This window comes from Grampus griseus (genome assembly GCF_964374135.1).
Source record: "Grampus griseus genome assembly, chromosome: 2".
In the NCBI taxonomy this organism is placed as follows: Eukaryota; Metazoa; Chordata; class Mammalia; order Artiodactyla; family Delphinidae; genus Grampus; species Grampus griseus.
The window spans coordinates 92,480,047-92,492,943 of NC_139018.1; the positions used below are offsets into that span (position 1 = coordinate 92,480,047).

Consider the following 12,897-nt stretch of genomic DNA (forward strand, 5'->3'; position numbering starts at 1 on the left):
TTCCATTTTATCAATGGAGGAAGGTATTAAATAGAAAAAGTAGTTATGCTTCAATACATGTCTCAATATCATTCCCACTGGTAAAATTTAAGCCCTGCATGCAATGATAATCAAACTGGGACATTTTGATTTACTTCATCTTTTGAAGACCTCAGTATTGTGATCAGAGCATGGAAAATGATGAAATTCCAGGATGTGATTGTAGATTACAGATTAAAGGGGGAAGCAGGCTTAGAGGAGTTCATGTAAGGCTACAGATATTCCCCTTTAACACCGTGAATATCGGGAATGCTGGGTAAATGTTAAAAAATTTAAAAACACTAACATTATTGCCATATTTTTAAAAGTCCAATATCACCTGAAAACTTTTGGTGCTACACATAATTATTTTATTTTATTTTTTTAATTTTTTGCAGTACGTGGGGCTCTCACTGTTGTGGCCTCTCCCATTGTGGAGCACAAGCTCTGGACGCGCAGGCTCAGTGGTCATGGCTCATGGGCCTAGCCACTCCACAGCATGTGGGATCTTCCCAGACTGGGGCACGAACCCATGCCCCCTGCATCGGCAGGCAGACTCTCAACCACTGCGCCAGCAGGGAAGCCCCACATAATTATTTTTTATTGCTAACAAACAATTCTGTTAATCTTATACATCTAGCACAGCTAGAATTTAATTGTGGATTTAGATCACAGAGTAATTTGCTTATGTAAAATTTAGGAACAAGATACAGAAAAGTGCCAAATTTTCAAACTCAGCATCTTCATAAAACTCAACACATTATTAGTCCCACCCCAACTTCTTCTCATGTACTCATTCTCAAAATTAGCCAGGTTTAAAATGATCCTTGACTTCTCTAATTCCCTATTCTTATGTCTTAGCCTCAACATCCATTGGGCCTAGAAGCTGAGGAGATGGGCACAGCAAGAGGAATGAGCAAATGGGATAGAAATAATTTGAACCACTGTTGTCAAGAATATGTTGAGTATTTGTGTTTTATCATATTTACTGAAAGAAGCTAGGTTTGACATCAAGGTGGTTCATTCCAGTATTATGCTCCACTTAGAAGATTAACAAAGTATACAGGCAGTGAGAAGGGAACCATCCAGAAAGAATGAAAAGAAATTCTTCCAGGAACTCAATGACTAGCCAGGAGAAATTCCAGGATGTAAGGACATCAGTGAACTATTGGGAGTGACTTGGGATGTAACTGTTGTGTTTGTCCTTGTGTCTGAGATGGCCACCATGTGTAACAGAAATATAAGCTGTTTTTCTTGGCTAGATGTGAAGGTGAAAAGGCTTGAGATACTCTTTTCTACACTACAGCTTATTAGAAAAGAATTTTTATAGTGGGTTTAAAAAAATAACTAATTCAGGAAGGAAGCCAAGAAAAAAAAAAACTAAAGAGGCTAGGGAATCTAACCTATCATTAAGAATATGGCAAATGAAATAATTATAGATGAGAAAGAGAACATATATGCAGAATACTGAACATAGTTAAGTACCCAATAAATTGTTTTTTTCACAAATGAACAGTTATGCTGTTCTAACCAAGAATGGTGAATCAGGTCTTTCTGGAAGATTGGCAACAGCATCTCATGCTTTATGTCACAATAAGAAACAGTCAGGGCTTCCCTGGTGGTGCAGTGGTTGAGAGTCCACCTGCCGATGCAGGGGACACGGGTTTGTGCCCCGGTCCGGGAAGATCCCACATGCCGCGGAGCGGCTGGGCCTGTGAGCCATGGCCGCTGAGCCTGCGCGTCCAGAGCCTGTGCTCCGCAATGGGAGAGGCCACAATGGTGAGAGGCCCACGTACCGCAAAAAAAAAAAAAGAGAAAAAGAAAGTCAGAAAAGCTTCCCTGGTGGCACAGTGGTTAAGGATCCGCCTGACAATGCAGGGGACACAGGTTCGATCCGTGGTCTGGGAAGATCCCACATGCCACAGGGCAACTAAGCCTGTGTGCCACAGCTACTGAGCCTGCGCTCTAGAGCCTGCAAGCCACAACTACTGAAGCCCGTGTGCCTAGAGCCCATGCTCCGCAACAAGAAAAGCCACTGCTCACTGCAATTAGAGAGAGCCCACGCACAGCAACAAAGACCCAACACAGTCAAAAATAAATACATTTATGAAAAAAAAAGAAAAGCTAGCTGAAATTAGGTCATTCGCTACCTAAGAAGCAAATGAACACGTGCTTGACATAACTCACTGTGGCGTGGGGGCAGGGTATTCCTGATGGATGTATCAATGTAAAGGAGGACTGGTGAAGATTCACCAAGCTAACTGAATGCTGACACATGTAGGAATGAATGACAGCACCAGAAGAAACTTGGAATCTCTAGCGATACTGAAGTTCTGAATAAGAAAATGAAGGACATGAGAGCACAGGTCCTGTTTTCATTTCTTCATCTAGTTTAAATTCCTGACTTTAGAAGTGGAAAAAAAAAAAAAAACTATGAAAGTAAGTACCTGACTATTAACAATACTTAATAGGACTTCCCTTTGAATACAGAATTTGCCTTTCTGGCTGGTGGCTTATAATAACTGAAAAAATGGGCTCCTGTATTTTTATGTGCATTTTGTGAAGAATGTGCCTGATGGGAAAATGAAATTGATGTGTATTAGTTAAAGATTTGGTTTGGCTTAAGCAAAATCATTTATTTCTCCAGCCAATGAACATCTAGAGAAGTGACAACTCTGCTCCATAAAATCATCTGAGAGTTAACAGGCTACAGTCAGCTCACAGTTCCACAATCACTTTGTTCTCATAATCTAGGGTAGAATCCATATTCCAGCAGGAGAACGGAACCAAGGAAGAAAAAGTGGGTATAAGGGGTTCCTGCTGGCTATCTCTTATGGAAGATTTCTGGGAATTGCCATGGGATATTTCACTCCACTTACATCGCATCAGCTAGAACTTGGTCACATGGCCAAACTGAACTGCAAGGCAGACTGGGAAATGTCATGTTCATTATGTGCAGCCAGCTAAAAATTCTACAGCTGTGGAAAAAGAGGAGAATGCAAATAGGGGAATAATAAATAGTCTTTGCTCAGAAAGTGGGGGAGAAAAATGCCTGCATATGATTGAATGAATGACACCATGCTGTCATAGCATGAAGATTTAAGGACTGCAGATATGACAAGGAGAGAATAGGAAGCCCAGTATGCCTCAAGAGAAAAGAGCTAGGATCAAAACTTATAACTTCTAATGGGTGTAAAAAAGTGCAAAGGGCAATGATTAATAGAAGATGGAAAAGAGCTACATAACATTGCACATTAGAGATGAAGACATCTCTCAAATTTGCTGATGACAAATAAATGAAAGGAATAGTTAATACGTCGGGTACCATAATTTTCTAATATACTCATGTATCATTTACTTATAATTATTCCGTATCAATTTACAAATAGGATTTAAGGTGGCTTAATTAAAACTTTAAACATTCTGACAGACAGGGATATTGAATATTAGACAGAAATATAAAGACCTGAACTTTAGTAAAAAAAAAATCACATGATGACAAAATGGTGATGTGATTTACTTACATGAATAAAGTCTTGTGTACTTTACAACCTCAATATAAGCCATCAATGTGTCACTGCTTCTAAAATAGTTAACATAATCTTAGGCTGAATTAAAAAATTCAACTAATCATTTCTCCAGTGATTTTATGTATATCACCCAGGGGTTTCCAAGGTGCTTGGCAAATTAAGTTAACTAAAGGCATAATCTTCTCACAACTTCTATATATTTTTGTAAAAAATCATTCTTTATAAAAGAATGGTTTGAGTGCCTACACAGACATATCAAATACAGGTGCCTGGCAATTAGAGAGATGAGACAAATTTGCTCATGACTTAGTTAACTAATCCTTTCACTACATAATCAAATCATGATGGTTTTCACTATTATATAAATATGTTCACTCATTGTCATATGGTGTTAAATTTATAACCTTAACAGGCTGTCAGTTAACAATAGGAAGCATAAAGGATACTGAGTTAAATATAAGCTAATAAGAAGCATAAAGATAACTCCACAATTCACTTTTAGATACTCTTCTCCAGATTGGTAAAATCCCAGTGCCTAGAATGGGGTCTGGCAATAGTAAACACTCAATGAATATTTGCTATAATTTCATATGTTGCAGAAAATACTGTGATAATCATACTGGAGTTGGCTTCACTTTTTGGGGGGTATAATGATTCTCTATATCTGCAGTACTCAATTTGTGGAGCACTACTTACAAATAGCAGAATTACACTATTTCTCCTACCTCACCATTTAAAAACTAGATGAAATTGTAAAAATAAATGACCTAATTTTTTAAAAGCATAGAAATAGTCTATTAATCATACCAGAGTAGCAAAGTGTATTTTGTCACCTTTAATACTATGACATTCATATTTTAATTTACATTTAATTTAATACATTTCAATTCTGCACATACCACATAAGATCATTTTGAAATTTTTTGTCCTCAAAGCATGCTTTAAAAATAAAGAAATCATGTTAAAAGGGATATCTGATATTTGTCTTTATATATAAAACATGAATTATGATTATACTTAAACTTTATAAAATAACCTTCAAAATATACTAATCTGAAATAAAATTTTTTTGATATGCACACTTTTTATTATATCAGTACTCCAAAATAATGAAATGATTAAAAATACGCTTAAGGAAGATGGTGAGCTGTATTACTGTAGTTTATGGTCTATATTAAGGGAAATAATGAACAGTATTCTGTCTTGGGCTATCTATATAGATCTAGTTCTTGCTGAGAAGCTGGTTTTAAGTAAGTAATATAACTGGTGAAGAGTCTGGAATCCATGCAGTATCGGGTATGGCTGAAGAAACTACAGATGGATGCTTTGCCTGGTGGAGGGGCATGACCAATGTCTTCATCTCTTTGAAGGGGTGTTATGTGGAAAAGCTTTTGATTTATTCTGCATAGCTTTAGAGGATATATCTGAGAGTATTTAGTAACACCTAGGATCAGAGCTACCTATAAATGTAATGAGTCACTTCAGAATTGGTAACCTACAATAAATTAGTGTGGGTATATAGCAGACAGATAGATACATCAATGGGACAAAATAAGATAGCCAATGTAAGGTAAAAGAGAGGCATTGCATCAGTAAAAAATGTAATGACGTATTTAATAACTAATATTGAAAAAATTATTTGTTGGAAGATTTTTAATCAGTTTCAATTTCAGTGCTTGTGATTGGTCTGTTCATATTTTCTATTTCTTCCTGATTCAGTCTTGGCATAAAATATCAGTTTAGAGTTTCATCTCACATCATATCCCAAAATTAATTCCAGATGAATTTAAGAGATATATTTAAAACTTACATTACAAAAGCTAGAATAAAATGTATTTCAGATAGTGGAATGTAAAAAATACTTTTAAGCATAAAAAAATACAATAAATTATCAAAAAAGATACATAGATATGGCTACACAAAAATTAACCATTTAAAAAAAATTAATAGATCAACGTAGTGCAAGATTAGAGAAACAGTGAGAATTAGGAATAGAACTAGGGATACTGAGAGTGCCAAAAGATGCAGAGAAGAAATTTATGACTATTGAAAAACTCTTGAACTTGGCGCTGAGGAGGTCATTGATGGCCTTGAAGAGATAAAGCCATTAAACAGATTAAAAGTTAGAATGCAAGTGTTAAATTGAGGAAAAGTGAGCAGATTTAGTCTATAGTTCAGGAAATTTGGTGCTAGTGAAAAGGAAGTGGGATAGTCTTTTGAAAAGATTTCAGAGTTAAGGGCAGGGACATTTTATTCATTTGGCCCTTAGGCACAGAGCCTAGAGCCTGTGAAAACATCAAGCTTACAAATATATTTAAACCTTTGAAATTTAGATATTGACAGTAAAATTTGACAAGAAAATAAAGAGATTAGCAAATATTTAACTTATAAAATATATCAAGCCAACTTCATTATTTATTAAATTTATCAATTTTTTCATAACATTTGAAAACAATTTGATAATTTTTTTTCACTTTGTAAGAACTCCCTAGAATGTACAGTATTTGCAGAAAGTTGATAGCAAATGATAAAATGAGTTACTTTAGGCCAAGTAATTTCAAAAGAAAATTTATATAAAACTTTAAAATAGTTATAAAATATTGTATCTAATGAGAAATATGGATGTATTTTAATGTCAGATTGGTATAGGGTGGTCTTGGGAAATAGTAGTACTTAGGGTCTATGAATATCTTAAAACAGCCTTATTGAGAGAAAAATTTGGAAAGTGGATTTTTGTAATCAAAAGGCAATGAAGGGAGGGACTGAAGATGTCCAAGAGAGACACAAGTATACAAAATCAAGAGTCTACCATTCTTTGAAGTCAATTCTTTTGAATTTACAATATTGTGTGTGCATGCACACACACAGGTTTAATAATAATTGGAGCAATCACATGCACAATATGTAAAAAATATAACACTAAGATACAGGATTTAAATACACAACACATATTTAGAAAAATTCTTTCCTGTTCTTGTAATTGTAACAGTGTACAAAAATCAGAGCAGTGTAAATACATTTCTTAGCCTTACTCTTTAATTAAAACCATACTAACATTAAACTAGTAACCAAGTTGATCAAACAAATGGTTTACATGCTTTACTATTTACTTACATAATTTAATTATAATTTGCAACTTGATGTTTTAAAATATCATTAAGAAATTTTCCAGACATTTTGGAATATATTGAGCATTTCTGTATGCATGTGCCATGGAGATTTTATTTATAAACCTATGTATGTAGAAAGTTATATAAAGTGGCCAAAACTATTTAACCTACAATAATAAGGGTACAATATACAAGGTACAAACTGCAACTAAACAGACCAGGGGAAATAAAATTAATTTAGAAAAGGTGTTTTCAAACTTTTTAGACATCAGGCAACTTACACTCATAAAAATTATTGAGGACACCGAAGAGCTTTTGTTCAAATGGGTTATAACTACTGATACTTCCTGTATTCGACGTTAAACTGAGACATTTTGAAAATATTTATTTATTAACTTACTTAAAAGTCACAACAATAGCCCATTATGGGTCAACTCATACTATTAGCAGAGGAAGAAAATCAGGCTTATACAAGTCTAGCAATTTTCTCTAACTACTCTGCACATCCAATTAATTTTTCTAAAACACAATTTATATCCTGACATTTTTCAAATTTCAAACCTTCAATGACTCCTCATTGTCTACAAATAAAAGTTAAAATTCATTAAATTGGCAATCAAGGCCCTCAACAATCTCATCCTAACTCCTTTTCCACCTTTTTCTATCTCTTGATACGTTTCCTACTCCAGACAGATAGCTCTAATTTCAATCTTCTGAAAATGACTTATGAATCGTTGACTCTACTATCTTACATATACTTTTATTTCTCAATTAGCATGACGTTTCCATTCTACCCATGTAAACCTTATCTATCCTTCAAGATGCAATTCAAGTTCTATCTGTTCCTCAAATCCTCCCTTGACCACCTAGGATATGTAACACCTCTTTCTTGTGAATAACGGTTGAATTGATTTTCCATCCTGTTCTTTGTAGCATTTGGTATATACTGCTTGGTATCATTCATTTTTGTTTTCTGTAGGAGGAAATACTAACTGAATTTTGATATGTATTTTATTAATATCCAGATATTTTGATGATATCACAATTAAAGTCACCAGATCAGGTTTCTAAAATATTCCTGGACCTCAGTTATTTTTTTATCCCAATACACCTGAGAGATATCACACACGAGTGTAGTAGTGGTCTGTATATAGAATATTTGTATTTCCTACACTGCCCAAAGTGTGTTTGCATTGTAAACTTACTCCTCATAACTGTCCATATTTCACAAAGAGAAGTCATTAACTTGGTAAGCGATCTTAATCCATCACCAAAGACATTAATAGTAGTAATTAATAATAAACCCCAGAATTACTACATATTTGGGTTAAGAATAAATCATAAAAAGTTCCACTACAGTTGACTCTTGAACGAAATGGGTTTGAACTGTGTTAGTCTACTTATAAATGATTTTTTTTCAATAAATATGTACTAAGGTAGTACACGATCTGTGGTTGTTTGAACCTGAGGATGCGGAACCTACAGATACAGAGGGCTGACTCTGATACATGGATTTTTCTACTCTGCCAGGGTCGGTGCCCCAATTCCTGCTATGTTCAAGCGTCAACTCTATAGTTTCTTATACACTCAATCATATAATGTTATTAATTAAAATGTAGACTGTACTTTTTAAATTAATAGACTTTTCTTTAGAACAGTTTTAGATTTACAGGAAAAAATGAGTACATAGTAGAGTTCCTACATACCACTACCACTTCCCCACACAGTCCCTCTACTATTAACATTTTTGCATTAATGTGGTATACCTGTTACAATTAATGAATCAGTAATTACATATTGTTAACTAAACTCCATAGTCTACACTAAAGTTCACTCTTTGCCTTGTATAGTTCTATGTGTTTTGACAAATGTATAATATCATGTATCCACTATTACAGTATCATATAAAACAGGTTCACTGCCTTAACAATATCATGCTTCACATTTTCATCCTACTCCCCTCTTCCTAAGCCCCTGGCAACAACTAATCATTTTACTGTCTCTATAGTTTAGCCTTTTCCAGAGTGTCATACAACTGGAATCATACAGTATGTAGTCTCTCGGACTGACCTCTTTCACTTAGCAATATGCATTGAAGGTTCCTCCGTATCTTTTTGTGTCTTGATAGCTTATTTCCTTTTATCGCTGAAAAATATTCCAAAGTACATATGTACCGTAGCTTATCCATTCATATGCTAAAGGGCATTTTGGTTGCTTCCAGTTTTGATGGTTTAGAATAAAACTCTGTTATAAATATTCATGTTCAGGTTTTGGTGTGGACTTAAATTTTAAGCTCAATTGGATAAACACTTATGGCAGGATTGATGGATTGTATGATGAGAGTATATTTAGCATTCAGTAAGAAACCAAACTGTTTTCCAAAGTGGCTGTACCACTTTACATCCCCACTAGCAATGAATGGCAGTTCCAGTTGCTCTGCATCCTTGTCTGCAAGTGGTATCTTAAAAAATTTCAATCATTCTAATAGTTGTGTAGTGGTATCTCGTTGTTTTATTCTGTAAGTCCCTAATGACATATAATGTTGAGCATATTTTCATATGCTTATTTGCCATCGGTGTATTTGCTTTGATGAGACATCTGTTCAGACCTTTTGCCCACTTTTTAACTGGGTTGCTTATTTGTTTATTGTTGAGTTTTAAGAGTTCTTTATTTTGGAAATATGAGATGTATTTTTTGCGTACATGTATGTATGTATTTGGATGTACTTCTATGATATAAAAATGAATGGAATCTATAGCCTTGAATGTAATATAAATATATAATGGTGAAGATTTTCCATCTAACAATCCCAGCTTGACAGAAAATCATAAAAGTCATTTAACATTAAAATGTTTTTCTTTTTTGGTACCAATTCTTAGTTTTAATGTGCCCAAGAAAGTATATTTGGTCGAGGACAAAATTAAATGTTCTGAGTGACCTAATAACCATTAAGCCACTGTTTCCACTTATTTTCAACTTTAAAATAACTCTTAGTTATCATGCTAGAACATCTATATTAATATATGGCCCCTCAAAACTTTTAAATATAAATCTTAAAATGTTCAGGGAAAAGAAATATTGAAGGAGCTGGGACTGGTGGATTTTTACATGATCAAACACTAAGAATTTTTTTTCTGCTAACTCATGAAAAGACATGGAGGAACCTTAAATGCATATTACTAAGTGAAAGAAGCCAACCTGAAAAGGCTACATACTCTATGATTCCAACTATATAACATTCTGGAAAAAGCAAAACCACGGAGACAGTGAAAAGATCAGTGGTCTCCAAGAGTTGCGGGTAAGGGAGAGAAATGAACAGGTTGAGAACAGAGGACTCTTAGGGCAGTAAAAATACTCTGTATGATACAAAAATGATGATACATGTCCAAACACCAAGAGTAAACCATAAAGTAAACTATGGGCTGTGGTTGATAATGATGGTCAATGTAGGTTCATTAATTATAACAACTGTACCACTCTGGTGGGGGCTGTGATAACTGGGGAGGCTATGCATGTGTGGGAGCAGGGGGTAGCTGGGAAATCTCTGTACCTTCCCCTCAATTTTGCTGTGAACCTAAAACTTCTCTAAAAAATAAATTCTTAATAAAAACTTTTTTTGAAAACAGGAAAGTTAAAACACTTTAAAATCTGTAGGAACACTACTTCCTACTCTGCACTTAAGTGAAAGAATGATAACTTTAGTTTCTTCATTCTTGGGTTTTATTGAATAAAAAAAGGCACAGCACACGGGGCAAAACAGACCAGAAAGTCAGGATTGATAGCGTATTAATTCTGCCAGTACTACTTAATGCTCTTCCAAGAAATATATTTTTAGGTCTGTTGATTTCCTAGTAAAATGATTTTTTAAATACGTCAAACAATATACAATATTAGTGTGTCAGGAACCTTGCCATTTTCAAGTCTGTCCTCATCCTGGTTAAAAGTAGAATCTTTAAAGATTGAACATCTGTTCATATGCTTATTTGCCAACTGTATATCTACTTTGGTATCTGTTCAGACATTTTGCCCAGTTTTTAATTGGGTTGTTTAAAATCTAAAGATTTTTTGATGTCCTTAACCCCAATGTGCGGAGGGATAAGATTAACAATGTTTATCACCTATTGAGTGTCAGAGTGTAACAAAAATATGGTGGGCAATGGGCAGGTAGGGGATAGAGGAAAAGGGTTTAGAGATGGGACAATATGAATATATTGTCATGACTGAACCTGAAGGGAAAGTGTCCACATAGCATAATCAACAATACCTCTATCATTCTATAGTTATATTTTGTAGACAGTTGGTCTATAAACGAAAAAGCCAGCAAACATGCCAGATTTCATTCCCTAATTAAAACTGAGCATGAAAGATACTCTAAGCCTATGCATCAGTACTCTCCTTTCTAAGAGAAAATATTGAATAAAGAGGGAAATAGCAGGAGAAAGGGACTAGAAGGAAAAAACTGACTTCACATTTTACAGTGGTAAGATCTTTAGAAATCAACTATTCCGTATGTTTTTAAATAGATATATTTACTCAGTTTTGAGGGTATTGCAAATTGGTTGAATCAGTGAATTTCTTTAGTATTCTTCACTGAGTTTATTGATATAAACTTAACCTATTTGGATTCTGCTGCGTAATAAATTATTTCCCTTTGATCTTCCTTTGCTGAACAAGAAGAGTTAGCTGCCAGATAAAGTGCTCCTAAAGGGCAGGGTTTGTCACTGAATTGCGCCTAGCACAGAACTGGCTCTCACTGAAGATTTGTTGAATTTTGCATGAATGCATCAGCATCACATCCTTCACATGCTTGTAAGCAACTGTTAACATTTCCCTTAGCCTCTCCTTCAGGGCTGTGTCTCCAGAAGTTTTCTTTTCTTTTAATTAAGGTGTATCTACGTGTGTGTTTACATATGTGTTTTGCTGTTTATACTAGATTTTAACTTCTGGAGTTCAGAAACCAGTGCTGTTTTTCTTAATTTGTATCCTAAAATTACCATACAGTTCTATGCATTCTGACAATGCTTCATAAATACTTTAAAAGATAAATATCCATTCCTTTGCATTTTCTTCATAGACCTCAACTTCTAGATGAGCAGCTGTAGAACTCTCAATTGGATGAGCTCTGACTAGTGCTAACCATAGTATAGTGGGAAAATGACTTCTATATGCAGCATATATTGGAAACAGATAACACATATTAATTAGGCTACATTAATCCTGATGAAATGGGTAAAAATTTTATTCTCCAGATAGGAAAAATGAAGCCAGAAGAATAAATAAGAGGATGAAGTGAAGGCATGGAATAAAAAAATTAGAATTTCCTCCACTTAAGTGACTATTTTAGAACACAGCTTCTGGAAACTTGATTTATGCAGATAATTTTCACTTGGAATTTTCTTTACATTATGTTAAGCGCAAGAAAGAGAATGTCTCAAGTTGAAAGTATAATTACCAGTAGTTACATAAAACAGTTCACTAAACTTTTAATTTCTATGCCATTTTAAAAAATTGATTGAGAGGTTTTTTTCTTACTGTAGTTAGAGTATTAAAACACAGCACTTTAGGAAATGATATATAATGAAACAGTAGGTTTTCTTGTGGCAATTTCAATAATGGTTAAAAAATTAATTAAATGGTATAAAGTTATAAAATATTCTGTGATCAGGACTCATAATTTGGTTTTAGATGCTGTTTTCATTATCAAAAAGCTATCAGTTTAAAATATTTACTATTTTGGGGGGGTACAAATGAACTTATGTACAAAAGAGCAACAGAATTACAGATGTAGAAAACAAACTTATAGTTACCAGGGGGTAAGGGAGGGGAGGGATAAATTGGTAGACGGGATTGACATATACACACTACTATATATAAAATAGATAACTAATAAGGACCTACCGTATAGAACAGAGAACTCTACTCAATACTCTGTAATGGTCTATATGGGAAAAGAATCTAAAAAAGAGTGGATATATGTATATGTATAACTGATTCACTTTGTTGTACACCTGAAACTAATACAACATTGTAAATCAACCATACTCTAATAAAAATTTTAAAAAACAAATCAAAATAAAATATTTAATTTTTTAAAGGTAGTTGGTTCTGTTTACCATCATTTACAATTGCTTTAGTCGGAATTTTATTCATTTTCAGTATATTCAAGAAATATTCTGTCAGCAATAATTATTAATATAAAGCTTAAGTAGAAAATTAAAGATGTTAGCTAATTATATACT

General features: G+C 34.0%; 2 protein-coding genes across 2 annotated transcripts in view; one reads left to right on the forward strand and one right to left on the reverse strand.

The window, feature by feature from the left end:
- FAM227B (family with sequence similarity 227 member B) overlaps nucleotides 1-12,897 on the reverse strand; it is a gene marked incomplete at its 5' end in the record, with an annotated part of 252,305 nt that overhangs the window by 152,681 nt on the left and 86,727 nt on the right. The gene's annotated exons all lie outside the window — the stretch shown is intronic.
- Nucleotides 1-12,897, forward strand: part of FGF7 (fibroblast growth factor 7) — a 62,954-nt gene that overhangs the window by 47,111 nt on the left and 2,946 nt on the right. The gene's annotated exons all lie outside the window — the stretch shown is intronic.